General features: G+C 40.9%; 1 protein-coding gene across 3 annotated transcripts in view; it reads left to right on the top strand.

Annotated features, from left to right (window-relative positions):
- The first annotated feature begins 1,866 nt into the window (after nucleotides 1-1,866).
- The window catches only part of Ckap5 (cytoskeleton associated protein 5), a 95,263-nt gene continuing 81,280 nt past the window's right edge, over nucleotides 1,867-15,849 (top strand). Inside the window, exons 1-2 of one of the 3 annotated variants that reach the window (XM_057780845.1) lie at nucleotides 1,889-1,945; nucleotides 3,470-3,572. The gene's annotated coding sequence lies outside the window, so the exon portion shown is untranslated. Of the gene's footprint in view, nucleotides 1,946-2,097; nucleotides 2,170-3,469; nucleotides 3,573-15,849 lie in introns of those variants that run through there. The other 2 variants (XM_057780844.1, XM_057780846.1) reach the window with 2 other exon arrangements.

Below are 15,849 nucleotides of genomic sequence, written 5' to 3'. Positions count from 1 at the left end.
TTGCAGCCTCCACTTGGTGTCTCCTAAGCCTACTTACAGAACTCCACTTGCATGTTTCCTTGGTGCCTGAGAGTAAACAAGCATAGAGCTAAACTCCCCTTCTGCCCCTTGACGCAAGCCTCTCCTGACTTCCCACTTCTATCTGAGCAATAACAGCCCTCCCTGTCTCTGGGCTCTAATCCTAGCACTGTCTTTTACTCGTTTTTCTAAATAGGGTCCACCTAATAAATAGGATCTACTTGTACCTAATCTTATTGGTTGCCAGAATATTTTTGAATCTATTCTTATCCTTTTCACTGGTGTTATATTAGACTCCAACCCTCCCTCAGAAACTGATTAACTTTCCTAACTACACTCCCGAGAAACTTTGAATAGTTCCCTTTCACCTACTTATTAACACATTCCTCAGCCTGGTTTCCAAGTCCTCTGTGAATTCTTTCTAATCTTCTTAGTTAATTTTGTGTTCCGTTACTTCCCAACATAGATCTTTTCTTTTTCATAAATCTTTTCTTAAAATCAAATCCCTGGGCTGAGAGATGCTCTGGCCACTATGCTCTGCATAGCAGAGGCTTGTCTCAACCCCAGGCTGGGAACAACCATACTCACATCTTTCTTCTCCAACGATTTTTTTTTTTGACACAGGGTTTCTCTGTGTAGTCCTGGTTGTCCTGGAACTCTCTTTGTAGACCAGGCTGCTCTTGAACTCAGAGATCTGCCTGCCTCACATTAAATGTGTAAGGAAAACATCATTATTACATTATAACAATATTCATAGAACATTGGAGATTGATTCAAGAAAGAATTTTAGTAGGGTATGGAGTTGCACACGTCTGTAAATCCCAGTCCTTGGAAGGTGGAGGCAGGGTGATGTCACACATTTAAGGCAGCCTGGTCTATAGTGCCAGGTCCAGACGACCCTGGAGTCTCAAAAAATAAAATAGTGAAGATGGTTCAGTGGGTAGAGGGATTTGCTGTCAAGTCTAGAGAACTGAATTTGAGCTCCAAAAACTATCAGTGGAAGGAGAGGACCAACTCCTAGCAAGTTGTCCTCGGACTTCCACACACCACACTACCCTTCCAAAAAATTAAAATCGAATTTTGACGATCATGTTTCATAAAATGAAAGCCTATCGTTTTCGTAAAAATAAGCGTTTGCAGAAAGTATTGCAGTTCATAAAGGCCATTTCTCACGTTAAATTTTTAAGAAAAACATAATTATTGCATTTTTTTTTTTTTTTTTTTTTTTTTTTTTTTTTTTTTTTTGGTTTTTCGAGACAGGGTTTCTCTGTGGTTTTGGAGCCTGTCCTGGAACTAGCTCTTGTAGACCAGGCTGGTCTCGAACTCACAGAGATCCGCCTGCCTCTGCCTCCCAAGTGCTGGGATTAAAGGCATGCGCCACCACCACCCGGCAATTATTGCATTTTCTATAGGAGGAAACTGAAGCCCAGATTAATTGAGACCAGTGATTTGTTCAAAAGAAATCCAAGACTATAATTTAGCATCCTGCCTCTTTCAAGGTTCTTCCCACTACAGCCCAGTTACCTCTCAACACAGAACTGCACAATCAATATTTGCGAGTGCAAGTTCTCAAAACAAAAAAAATAAGGCAGAGATGTTGACAGTAGTTTAAACATCCGTAGTTAGGTAAAGGCAGCATGATGATGGCTCGGAATGCATAGATTTCCACACACCTTGCGCTCTTCGTTCTGAAGTCGTTGGTAGCCATTGGCTGCTCTGCTGACGCGTAGCTCAAGGAAACGCAGCTGCGCGCTGCCCCTTTAAGGCCGCAGGCGGCGCGTACCCACAGTCCTTTCAAACGGACCAATTAAAGGGCGAGAGGCGGTCTTCCGAGGCCCAATAAACAACGAGGACACTGCGGGGTGTGCGGCGGCCCAAGCGGTTTTAAACGGCTTAGAGCAGGCCCCTCGGTCGCGGCCCGGCGGAGGTGAGTGGGCCGGGGGCCGCACCTACCAGCCTGGACCCCGGGCACCCGGCGGCGCGCGCTGGGCAGCCAGGGCCGCGGGCGGGGCCCTGGGCGGACGCGCGCCGCCGCGGTCTCGCGAAGCCGGCAGGTCAGGCGGCGAAGCGGGGCGGAGGCCGGGGAGCCCGCGGCCGGCAGGGCGGGGGGCGTGGGCGCCCGCTGGGGTTGGAGACCCGGCTGGGGTTCAGGTGAGCAGAGCGCGCGGCGGGGCCCTACTGGCGGCGTCCGAGGCTGGCGGGCGGCGCCGGGCCGCGCCTGGAGGCTGGGGCGTCCGAGGCTGGGGCGGGGGCCCTGCGAGCAGGCCCGCGGTGGAGAGCGCCTCGCGGAATTGTCAAATGAATGAACCGGGCCCGGGAGGGCTGCGGCGGGTGTGAAGGGCCTGGTCGCCTCCGAGCCGCGCCGGAGCCTGGTGCCCCGGCCTGTCTGTATCCGCGTCCCCTACCTGCGATGAGTTTTTAACGATTCTGATCATTCGCCGCCCCGCCCTTGGTTTTCTCCCTCAAAGTCCGCAGAGTTGAGGTGTTTTGCAGCTGTGAGGTTTTCGGGGACCAGTACAATAGCCAGCAGTGTGGGTTAGCCAGGCCGCGCCACTTCAGGCCAGGTGAATGAGATGCCCACTTTTTACATCTTAGCAAATCGTTGTTGTTGAGCCCGAAGTCGTGGTAATTGCCAGGCAAGATCGAATGCATCCCACTTTGTTTCTAGCGTAGGAAATGAGAGCGATGTTGCCAGAGTGGCTGCTGTGTTAGAGAACATATTCGTGTTGGTGAATCTTAACAATGAGTTTGTGATTCAGCATCAATGGAGGTTTTGCAGAACTTGCCCCAAATTTATGCACGACTCTAATTCTCCTAGGAACCAAGGCATTAAATCTTGGCCCAGATAGGATGCTTGTCTTACATTATACATACTTATAGAACTGAAAACTCATTTTTAGAAAGGTGAAATTTCTTTTTTCTCCATTTTTATCACCCTGAAAAGTCCTTCTGTGACCTAAAGACTAAATATAAATATAAATCAAGCGAACAGTCATTTGAGACTTTTCTAAAGGAACTGGACAAACTGTAAGGCTTGCTATAAAGAAAATCAAAATCAGTTTAGTTGACATTAAGTCAAACCTGTAAAGAAAAAAATGTACCCAACGATTTTGTTTATTTTTAAAATTTTTTTACTTATTACTATATTTCTATACACGGGTCTGGAGAGATGGCTCAGTACTTAGTGGCAGTGATTGCTCTTCCAGAGAACCTGGGTCTAGTCTCAGCACCCCCGTGATAGCTCAGTCATCTATACCTCCAGTTCCAGGGAGTCGGACGCCCTCTCCTGGTGTCCATGAGCACTGCATACATGCGGTACACAGATGAAACACCTATACACATAAAATGTTTTTAAAGATCTTTTACATTTATTTTGTGTAGGGGATGGGGAGGTGTGCGTGCCAGATGTCAGACAACTTGCTGGAGCTAATTCTTTCTCTCCATCTTGTAGGTTCCAGTCAAACAACATTTGTCCGGCTTGGCCAAAACACCCTTTACACTGCCTCTCTGGTCTCCAAATTTTGCACAAGTTTTACATACTGTTCACTTAAGAGGTATTAAGCAATGTGCCATATACTTTCCTCCCTGTTACTTTTAAAGTTTGAATCATCAACTTTGAATTATGAAGAATGATGTGTGGTAATTCAGTTTTAGTGATAGATGAATACCTTAATTTTATGACCACTTGGGTTTGGAGAAAGCAATTAAAAATAATTAACTTGGGCTGGAGAGATGGCTCAGCGATTAAGAGCACTGACTGCTCTTCCAGGGGACCTGGGTTCAATTGTCAGCAACCACATGGTAGCTCACAACTGTAACTCCAGGATCCAGCACCTCACACAGACATACATACAGGCAAAAGACCAATGCACACAAAATGAAAATAAATTACATGAAAAATTATTTAACAGTACCTTTGAATAGTATTAAAATCTTTTTTAAGGTTTATTTATATTTATGAGTGTTCTCTCTATATGTATGTATGTACCTACCCCATAGACTTCAGAAGAAGGCATTAGATCCCCTGGAATTGGAGTTACAGATGCCTGTGAGCAGATATGTGGGTGCCAGGAACCAAACCTGGGTCCTCTGCAAGAGCAACAAGTGCACTTGACTCTGAGCTGTTTCTCCAGCTCTTGGTGAAAATCTTGATGACTATGAAAAGTTGCCAGGCATGGTGGTTCATGCCTCTGGTTCCAATATGTGGGAGGCTGAAGCGAGAGAATAGCCGAGGATGAGAGCAGCCTGGGCTACATAGTGAGAGTCTGTCTCAGAAAAGAGCAGCGGAACCCAACAAGAGCAAGTGAAAGCTTTATATTCTAGTCCAGCCAGGCTGTCTTGTTCTCTATTGAGACTAATGACTGTTAGATGTTCTATTCTAGATTCGAGGAACACATTTGTGACCCAGGAAAAATAGCACCTAAGGGAGTTTAACAGATTTATCTTTCAAACAATTTACTATAACAAATTATAGTTTCCATAATCCCTCTGGCTCAGCCCTAGGTCTTGAACAAAGTGAATTCTCTGTGTCACATTTTATCTTTTTTAACTCTGTCAGAATTTTACCCATGAGGAACTGAGAAAGATTATGCAACTTCTAGGAGTCCATGTGACGTATGGAACCTGAGTTTAAACCCAACTTAGTAGCCAGGGTCTATGGTCTTACGGTCATTCCGTATAAAGTAATGCCTTAAAAAAATTCAATAGCGGATTTAAAGTAAAGTAGAGCCCTCTTCATATCTACCAGAGATATAAATATGGATGAGAGGACTGGTAATATTTTAGAGAGTCAGTTAAAAATACAATGTTTACCTTGTAGGTGTCTGTGTGGTAGAACAAGGGTGAGATGTGTATTGTTTTGAGATAGAATCTTGTTATGAAGCCCTGGGTGGTCTGAATCCCACAGTGTGGATTAGGATAGCCTTGAATGTGTGGTAAACCTTCTCCCGTTGCCACCTTCAGACAGACCTGCTCCTCCATACCAGCTTTAACATTGAGACATAGAGACATAGAGATGTTAATCTGATTGTGATTGGGTTTTGGTGGTTAGTGTTAGTGAGGTTTGAAGTTTTAAATGATTCTCATATTTTTACATCTTGAGCGCAAAGATGTTACTTAGGTTGTTCTTTTTTTAATTTTTAGATTTATTTTATGTGTGTGTGTTGACTGCATGTATATATGTGTACCACCTGTGTGGTCAGATGATGGTGTTGGGTCCCGTGGAACTGAACTTTTCAGGTGATTTTGAGCCACCATGTAGGTAGATCCTATGCAAGAACAGCAAGTGCTCACTATTTCTCGAGCCCTACTCTGGCTCTGGTTATTCTTTTTTTTTTTTTTTTTTGGTTTTTCGAGACAGGGTTTCTCTGTGTACCTTTGGAGCCTGTCCTGGAACTAGCTCTTGTAGACCAGGCTGGTCTCGAACTCACAGAGATCCGCCTGCCTCTGCCTGCCTCCCAAGTACTGGGATTAAAGGCGTGCGCCACCACGCCCGGCTTACTCTGGTTATTCTTTTTTTTTTTTTTTAGGGTTTTTCGAGACAGGGTTTCTCTGTGGTTTTGGAGCCTGTCCTGGAACTAGCTCTTGTAGACCAGGCTGGTCTCGAACTCACAGAGATCCACCTGCCTCTGCCTCCCGAGTGCTGGGATTAAAGGCGTGCGCCACCACCGCCCGGCTTACTCTGGTTATTCTTATCCTGCCTACCTAATACACTTTGAATGCGTAAGTTGCTCCCTTTTGGCCTTCACTTTTCCTGTTCTCTGCCTAGAACCTCTCACCCAACTCTGCCTTTATTGATCCACATCTCAGCTCATCATGTCAACTCCTTAAAGAAGCATTTTTCTAAGTTCCCAAGTAGAATAGCTGTCTTGGTTCCTTCTACCTCATTTTCCTTTGTTTCACTTATTGTTATTTGTTAGATTGGCTTTTGTTTGTGCCTCACAGAACTGAAATATATTAGTATCTCTTACAGTGCTGGGACAAAGTAGGTCAGATAGGCATAGTGGGGCACACCTGCCAGTGCTTAGGTAGTAGAGGCAGGAGGAGCAGGAGCTCAAGGTTATTCTTGGCTGTTTAGCAGGTTTGAAGACAGTCTGGGCTATATGCCTCTTGTCTAAGAATAGCAAAACCAGGGTGGTGAGATGGCCCAGTGGGTTAAGGTGCTTGCCACCAAGACTTAGGACCTGAATCCTAGCCTTAGGACCCACATGGGGGAAGGGGAACCAGCTCTCACATGTGATCTCCACATGTGTGCTATTGTGTTACACTTGTATACACACATACACTAAATAAATGGCATTTGGTGTGCTGGTTTTCTTTTTTCTTTAAAGCTACACCAAAAAAACAAGTAAATGGTGTAAAAAAAAGTCTTGAACAAAAGTAGTCTAAACTGACATATCTTTTGTGTTGATGAAGTTAGACAAAGACAGTGTGTAACTGTGTTTCTGTTCTGTATCTTTGGATATGAACAGTATCTCAACAGATTAGCTCAGAAGTCTTCCATAGAGAAGACTAGAAGACTCTTAGATCTATGTGTAGACGTGCCTAGGCTCTCGTCATAAAGGCCTTTACCCCTGTGAGAACAGAAGTACTGGTATGATCCCGGACGGCTGTCTGAATGGACCTGTGTTCTCTTGTGCTGTTGGTACATAGACACTTGCTTCAGGATTTTAAAAAAAAAAATTAAAAGGAAAATAGTAAAGAATAGTTTTACTTAGCATTTCGCTCATTTGTTCTTTTCTCATGCTCTGGCAGCCGTTTTACTATCTTTGTAGTTTTCCTCTTCCAGAATGTCATATGTAATAGAATCATTATGCCTTAAGTACTGTGTTCAGACTGGCTTCTTTAACTTCATTATAAGATTGAGGTTCATCATAGCCTGGCAGTGGTGGCGCACGCCTTTAATCCCAGCACTTGGGAGGCAGAGGCAGGCGGATCTCTGTGAGTTCGAGGCCAACCTGGTCTACAAGAGCTAGTTCCAGGACAGGCTCCAAAGCTACAGAGAAACCCTGTCTTGGGGGAAAAAAAAAAAGATTGAGGTTCATCATATTTTTTTAAAGATTTTATTTTTTTTAATTTTATGAGTGTTTTGTCTGCACGTATGCCTGCAGGCCAGAAGAGGGCACCAGACTGTCTTCCACAGTGACTACTGCTTTGCAGTTTCTCATTGCTCCACATTCTTGCCTGCACTTAGTTTTAACTGTTTCATTCATTCATTCATTCATTCATTCATTTACCATTTTAGGAGTAATGTTGTCCTCCTAACTTTAAAAATGTTTTGTTTTTCTTGACATTGATGTTTTGAGAGTGATAGCTACATTAAAAAGAAAGTTTTAAAAATTAATTTCTCATTTTAGATTTAAGCAAAAATTGCTTAAGTAGAATTAAATTCCTCTTACCAACCTTCTTGTTGACATCTTACATGGTACATTTGTAAAGGTAAGAAACCAATAATATATTTTATTAGTTTTGTTTTTGTTTTTTGAGACAAGGTCTCTCTACAAGCTCCGGCTATTGTGGAACTTACTATGTAGACAAGGCTAAGCTTACTCAGACTCACAGATCTGCTTGTCTCTGCCTCTCTCATGTGTCACCATGCTCTGCTGTTTTATTACTTTTATTTCATGGGGATGGGTTAGTTTATGTCAGCAGTTCTCAACCTGTGGGTCATGACCTCATTGACCCTTTCATGGTTGCATATCAGATATCCTGCATTTCAGATATTTATATTACGATTCATAACAGTAGAAAATTACAGTTATGGAGTAGCAGCAAATTAATTTTATGGTTGGAGTCAACACAGCATGAGGAACTGTAAAGGGTTGAAGCACTAGGAAGGTTGAGAACCACTAGTTTATTAATGTGTTTGGGTACACACACATATAATGTGTGAATGGAAGTCAGAGGACAGTAACTGTGATTGGATTTGGGTTATCAGGTGTGGTGTCAGATGCCTTCACCTACTGAGCTGTCTCTGAATTTCAGCTGGGCAGTGTTGGTACCCATCTTTAATTCTAGCACTTGAGAGGTAGAGGCGACAGATGAATCTCTGAGTTCAGCTACATAAAGTAACTCTGTCTTGGAAAACAAAAAACAAACAAAACCCCACTGAATTTCATTTGGATTTCAACAGATTTTCTATTTATACCCCAGTTGTGTTTCAGGATCTCGTCCAGGGCAACACATAACATTTAGTAGTCCTCTCCTTGCCTTCTCTGGCAGTTTCTCAGTCTTCCCTTGTCTTCAGGACCTTGGTGATTTTAAGAAAAAAATTTTTTAAGTTGCTTTGTAGAGTGGTACTTCTATGTTTGATATTTTTCTTTCTTTCTTCTTCTTTTTTTTTTTTTTTTTTTGGTTTTTCGAGACAGGGTTTCTCTGTGGTTTTGGAGCCTGTCCTGGAACTAGCTCTTGTAAGTCTCGAACTCACAGAGATCCGCCTGCCTCTGCCTCCCAAGTGCTGGGATTAAAGGCGTTGTTTGATATTTTTCTTATGATTAGATTAGAGTTGTGTGTATTTTTTGAAGAATACCATCATATTGGGTGTGTGATAGCCATGTGGCATTGTTACCAGTCAATTAACAAGTTCTTTGACTCTACCTGGATAGACAGCGTGGGTAAGCAAGGAGAAACTCTTTGGTTCTGACAGTTTTGTTACCAGTCAATTAACAAGTTCTTTGACTCTACCTGGATAGACAGCGTGGGTAAGCAAGGAGAAACTCTGGTTCTGACAGTTTTTATATCTCTAGGCATTGGACAGCAGCAGGAGGCAGCAGCTTGTAGGTAAGAGTACCCTAGGTAGTACAGACTGGCCTTAGTTACTAGGACTCTTACTATAAAGTTTACCAAGGCTTTAATAGCAATGAAATCTGGTAGAAACTGTTTGAAACGTTCCTAGTTAGGGTTATATCTTCAGGGATTAGAGTAATAGCTGTTGATTATCATGTAGTTTCTTCAAAATGTGTTCATCCCTCCCAGAGTGCTGAGGTTAAAGTTATGTGCCACCGCCACAGGGCTGCATTAACTTTTCTTATTTTAATTGTGTGGCGGGGTAGAAGCAGAAGCTCAAAGAAGCCACTAGAATCAGATCCCCCTGGGACTGGAGTTCCAGCAAGTTTTTTGGATTGTTACTATTTCTATAAAACTAAAATAAAGCAGCCGGGCGGTGGTGGCGCACGCCTTTAATCCCAGCACTTGGGAGGCAGAGGCAGGCGGATCTCTGTGAGTTCGAGACCAGCCTGGTCTACAAGAGCTAGTTCCAGGACAGGCTCCAAAGGTACACAGAGAAACCCTGTCTCGAAAAACCAAAAAAAAAAAAAAAAAAAAAAAAAAACTAAAATAAAGCAAACCACCATTCCTTCCTAATAATTTAATCAAGGAGTAGAAAGTGGGTTGTGATTTGCCAGTGCTACAGTTACTTTTTTACTGAGAAACTTGACATTGAAAACACCTTGTTTATGGATGTAAATAACTGTTATCAAATAAGTACCATTTCATATTTTGTAGGTGGGAGGCTTTTCAATATAAACTCATAGTTTTATACATGAGAATACTAAAGTCCCAAAGATTAGGTGACCTCTCTGAAGTGTTATAGATAATTAATGTCAGGGAAGAAGTTGTAGAATATTTTCACCCTCCCTCCTCTCTCCCCCTCCCCTCCCTCACTTCCTCCCTCTCCCATTATGCCTTTCAGGTTAAAAAAAAGTTTGCTTTACACTTGTGCTTAAACACTGCAGAGTATGTTTTTGCATTATAAGAACCTTTTAGTTGGAAACAAAGTCCCTCTCCTATTCTAAATCTCCACGGTGTCTTTTATATATTAAAAATAACTATGTTACCTTTTTTTTTAAAATCTCCTATTTTTTATCCTCAACCAAAAAACTGAATCATTACCAATGGACAGGCAGAACTCCTTTCTTAAGTTCCTGATTATATTTCCTGCCTCTTCTTTGTAATTTTTCTTTTGTGTATATAAGTGTCTGTGTGTATGTATATGTACCACATGCATTCAGTCCCTGAAGAGGCCAGAAGATTTTAGGAACTGGAGTTACAGGCATTAGGAATCAAATCTGGGCCTCTGGAAGAGCATCCAATGTTCTTTGTTCTTTTTTTCTTTTTCTTTTCTTTCTTTTTTTTTTTTAAAAAAAAAGAAGTGTTGTCTTTTTGGTTTTTGTATGTTTGTTTATGGGCATAGTTGCATGAGTTTAATTCCAGCTCTTGGAAGGGAGAGCAGACAGAGGCAGATCTCTGTGAGCTTGAGGCAAACATGGTCTACATAGTGAGTCTCAGAGTAGCCAGAGCTATGTAGAGACCCTGTTTGAAAACAAACAAAATTATTATTTATTTGATTATTTATTTGTATGGGTGATTTGCCTGAATGTATGTTGCTGTACCATGCAGTATATGATACCCTGAAGGACAAAAGAGAGTGTCAGCTCCTCTAAAACTGAAGCTACAGAAGGTGATGAGCTGCCATGTTGGTGCTGGGAAGTGGACCTGAGTCCTGTTCAAGAAAAAGTGCTTTTTAACTGCTGAGCCATTTTTCTAGTACCTTCCCTGCCTCTTCTATGCTGAGCTTCCAGCATAGCCTTTCCTTAGTCTTTAGCTACAGATGAATGTACCTCTTGATTGTTTGGGCTTGTACCGTTGTACCATACAGATTAAGTACTCATGCCCCCCGCTGGGGATTGTTAGGTTCATCCATGTAACTGCTAATCATTATTTTCTGGCTGTAGAATATCTTTTCAGTAAGTATGCCATGACTTTTAAAAAACTGTTTCCTGTTAGTGAAATTGCTTAAAGTATAGTTCCTATACTATAACACTTACTTTGTGGCTTTTAACATTCACAAAACATGTTAACTGTCACTGTCTAATTCCAAAATGTTTATCACTCCACCAGAAGAAAATTTTGTACCTTATTGGCAGTCACTTCCCATTCCCCTCATTCCCTACAAACCACTTTAAAACACTTCATAACAGTGGAATTGCACAACTCATATCCTTTTGTGTCTGACATCTTTCACTTTGAATAATATTTGAGGTTCATACATGTGATAGCATGTTTCATTACTCTATTCCTTTTTTTTTTGTTTGTTTTGAGACAGGGTTTCTCTGTATCCCTGGCTGTCCTGACTAGCTCTGTAGACCAGGCTGACCTTGGATTCCCAGAGTGCTGGGATTAAAGGTGTGCGCCACCACTCCATTTTTATGACTGTATGACACTGTTATATGGGTATACCACACTTGTTTGCCTTATCTATAAGTTGATAGGTACTTTTCAATTTTGAGACTATTTTTCATTTATATGTCATTTTGTATTATCTTTTCAATTCTGTTGGAAATGGATTCTTAATATTTAATGTTTTTCTTATATGTATATAGCAGTTTACATGCCTACCAACTCTGTGCAAAAATCCTACACCTGTCTATTCTTTCTTTTTTAAAGGTTTTTTTTTTTTTTTTTTTTTTTTTTGGTTTTTCGAGACAAGGTTTCTCTGTGGTTTTGGAGCCTGTCCTGGAACTAGCTCTTGTAGACCAGGCTGGTCTCGAACTCACAGAGATCCGCCTGCCTCTGCCTCCTGAGTGCTGGGATTAAAGGTGTGCGCCACCACCGCCCGGCTCTTTTTTAAAGGTTTTTAATATAATTATTATTGTGTATGCAGGTCAGAATACAACTTGTAGGAACTAGTTCTTTCCTTTCCTTCTACCTTGTAGGTACTGGAGATTGAACTTAGGTTGTCAGGTTTGGTAACAAGCACTTTGACTCATTGAGCTATCTCACTGGCTCTCCAGACCCCTTTTTCTTGAAGCTTTTAGTATTTGCAACATGGGGCATATTATTTATGTTTCTTAAACTTTATTAATAGTTCCTTTTTGTCTTCTAGAGAATTATACTTTTGAAAATAAAGATGTTTAATGTGACTTGCTATATAATGACTTTATTTTAAAATTGTATTTAATCCATAGAAAAACCCATTTGAATATTGAAAAGTCAGTTTGGAGGCTGGTGATTTGGTCCTGAGATTAAGCGCACTTCTTGCTCCTTGAGGACCAGAGTTCATGTTCTGTGACAACACTTTCCCTGAGGAGACTCATACACATACCTAGTAACCCCAAATAATGAGTCCACAACAGACAGACCAAAGTTCAGCTTGGTGACCAGTGAGTTTTATTGGGGTTACTTACAGGAGCATACATGACTGAGAGACCACTGCATCATCAAAGCCCACTTCAGCACAGATGACAACTCTAGAAAGCTGGGAACCTTGAGTAAAATGACTGGAGATATCGTTGCCAATGACTGTCGATCTAAACTCTTTAAGGCAGCTTGGCTAGTCTTTGCAGCTTGTCTTGTCTGAGAGTGACACTTAACAAACTCCTTATATAGTCTTGGAGAGAGGGGGACCTAGTCAGTCTGATCAGGTTTAGGAACTTCCTGAAGCTATTTTGAGTTGTTTATCTTTTATGTTAAGGAAGTTCCCTGGGAGATGGAATGTTTCTATCTTGAGGAAATTGCTACTTCCAGCCATCCACATCAAGTGGCTCAGGGTTGCCTGTATGAATCCAACTTCAGGGACTCTGGCATCTTCTCATGTCCTTCCCTGGGCACCTGCATGCATGTTCACATACCCAGCACAGACACACACAAATACTTAGACATAATTAAAAATATTAATTCTTTTTAAAGCAAAGAAAACTCATTTAAAGGATACATTTTTGGTTCTAACAATGCTTTTGTTGATCTATATAGGTTGTTGGTACAGAAAACAATAACTTGATTCTGACTGCTCACAGATGCAGTTTGAAAGAGTAGTTTTCGCCGGGCGGTGGTGGCGCACACCTTTAATCCCAGCACTTGGGAGGCAGAGGCAGGTGGATCTCTGTGAGTTCGAGACCAGCTTGGTCTACAAGAGCTAGTTCCAGGACAGGCTCCAAAACCACAGAGAAACCCTGTCTTGAAAAACAAACAAACAAAAAAAAAAGAGTAGTTTTCATTGATATTTGCTTTTGAAACTCCTATAAAATGACCTCTGTGCCTAGGTGATGGTGGCACACGCCTTTAATCCCAGCACTTGGGAGGCAGAGATAGGTGGATCTCTGAGTTAAAGACCAGCCTGGTTTATAAACAGGGTTCTACAAAAACTCTGTCTCAAAAAGAAAAAAAAAATCTATGTTTCATACTAAATGATCAATGATGACTGGTTGTTTTTTTTAAAGATTTATTTATTATGTATACAACATTCTGCCTCGATGTATGCCCGCACGCCAGAGCAGGGCGCCAGATCTCAGTACAGATGGTTGTGAGCCACCATGTGGTTGCTGGGAATTGAACTCAGGACCTCTGGAAGAGCAGCCAGTGCTCTTAACCTCTGAGCCATCTCTCCAGCCCTGACTGGTTGATTTTTTAAAAAGAGTGTTACAACTCCTTAACAATTGCATAGAGAACTGGCTTCATTTCTTAGGTATAAAACCAGATACAGATAGAAAGTTAGGACTAGTAATTCACTTACTCTTGAATTCTTAAATTTGATTCAAAATGGTTCATACAGCCACTTTGGAAAATGATTAAGTATTTACATGTAAGAATAAATACACACAACACACCACACAGCAGTTCCACTTGTAGATATTATCTGAGAGAAATAAAACTGAACATGCATACAAAAACCTGTATGAGAAAGCTGCTAGCAATTTCTTTTCAAAATGTGTTAACAACTAAGTGGCTTGAATTGGTAAACAGAAACATAATGTTTATATCTTGCAGGCAAGTAATGAAAAGGAAGAAATGGCCATTTTATGCATCTACATGTTATTTTTTTGTTGTTCCTGGGTATAGAACCCAGGGAGTCAGACAGGATGAACAAGAGCTCTGCCACTGAACCACAACCCTAGCCCTTTATCTCATTTGTATTATAACGACTCAAAGAAACTAGACTCAAACGACAATATACTATATGATGTTATTTATGTAACAGTGTTAGAAAGACAAAAGTATAGGAACTGATTGGTGGTTTCCTTGGAGTGTGGAAAGGTGTTAACTATAAAGATCACAAAAGTTTTGGGGCTGTTGGTGCTCTTGTTTGTGGTAATGGATATGTAGCTCTCTGTGTTTTTCAGAACTGTATGCTATATGGAACAAATTTTACTGTATATGAATTATGTTTCAGTAAGCCTGACTTTAAATAAAAGATCCTATCTCAGAGAGGCATTTCTGCACCAGTCACAAATGTTATGTATATAAACTCACACAGATATACACACATACACATTAATACTAAAAATGAATCTTTTAAAGAATCTGATGAGGGGTCATAGAGATGGTTCAGAGGTTAAGAGCACTGACTGCTCTTCCAGAGGACCTGGGTTAAACTCCCAGCACCCACATGGTAGCTCACAACCATTTATAAGATTTGGTGCCCTCTTCTGGCCTGCTGGCATACATGCAGGAAGAACAAACACTGTATACATAATAAATCTTTAAAAAAGAAAAGGATCTAATAAGAAAGACTAATCTAAAGCCGCAAAGAAACCCTGCCTCGAAAAACCAAAAAGAAAAAAGAAAAAAAGAAAGACTAATCTACAAACAGTACAATGTTAACTTTATGGGTATACAATGAAAGAGGGTCTTGGTTACTTAATTCATGAATGTCAGTAAATGTACTGTAGAAACATCTTGACTGCTAGTTTCTCTTCAGTTCTCATAGACCTTTAGATTAAGAATAACCTGAGTCTGTCTACTCTTCAGTCTTCATGCTTGTCCTCTGAATCTAAATTCTACTTGAACCCCTATTCACATTAGAGGTGTTAATTTATAAATAGACATTGATTCTCATACTAATTTGATTACGTTAGTAGGGTTTTTTTTTTTTTAAATTATATTGTGGAACTGGGCCCGTTTTGCTGTTATATAATCCAACTTTTGTGAACCAGGAGGATCACAAGTCTAAAAACTGCCTAGACTACAAAGAATTCAGAGGACACCTGAGCGGTTTAGTGAAACATTGTTTCAAAATATAAAGTAAGTTTTTAAGAAGGAAAGAGACAGAGTTCCAACGTGGTCTTGCCTAACATGTACAAGACCCTTTGTTCAGTCCCTAGTGCTGCAAAATTAAAATAATTCAATGGAGGATTTTTTTCTTTTTTTAGTTTAATTGTGTGCATTGAGAGTGAGGTCAGTGTGCCATGGAATTGTGTGGAAGTCATAGGACTTCGTAGAGTTCTCTTCTTCCATTCCTATGTGGGAACCCAGAGGTTGAACTCAGGTTGCTAGGCTTATTCAGTAAATACCCTTACCTACTGAGCCTTCACTCCAGCTCAGTCCCTGAGATTTTAATGCAGTTTCCCTACAAATTTATCAAGAGCTTCCTTTTAAATTAGATGTTTGTATATCCCAATTATATTTGTTTGCAATAGTCCTTTGCTTACATAGATTTGTAGTAAATTCTTGGCATTTTTTAAAAATATTTATTTATTTATTTATTTATTTATTTATTTATTTATTATGTATACAATATTCTTTCTGTGTGTATGCCTGAAGGCCAGAAGAGGGCACCAGACCTCATTACAGATGGTTGTGAGCCACCATGTGGTTGCTGGGAATTGAACTCAAGACCTTTGGAAGAGCAGGCAATGCTCTTAACCGCTGAGCCATCTCTCCAGCCCCTCTTGGCATATTTTTTTTTAAATATTTATTTATTTATTATGTATACAATAGTCTGTCTGTATATGTCTGCAGGCCAGAAGAGGGCACCAGACCTCATTATAGATGGTTGTGAGCCATCATGTGGTTGCTGGGAATTGAACTCATGACCTTTGGTAGAGCAGGCAATGCTCT

Source organism: Chionomys nivalis, chromosome 9 (genome assembly GCF_950005125.1).
Source record: "Chionomys nivalis chromosome 9, mChiNiv1.1, whole genome shotgun sequence".
NCBI lineage: Eukaryota > Metazoa > Chordata > Mammalia > Rodentia > Cricetidae > Chionomys > Chionomys nivalis.
Note: the sequence above shows the minus strand (reverse complement) of the source record. Positions and strands in the feature narration are given on the sequence as shown.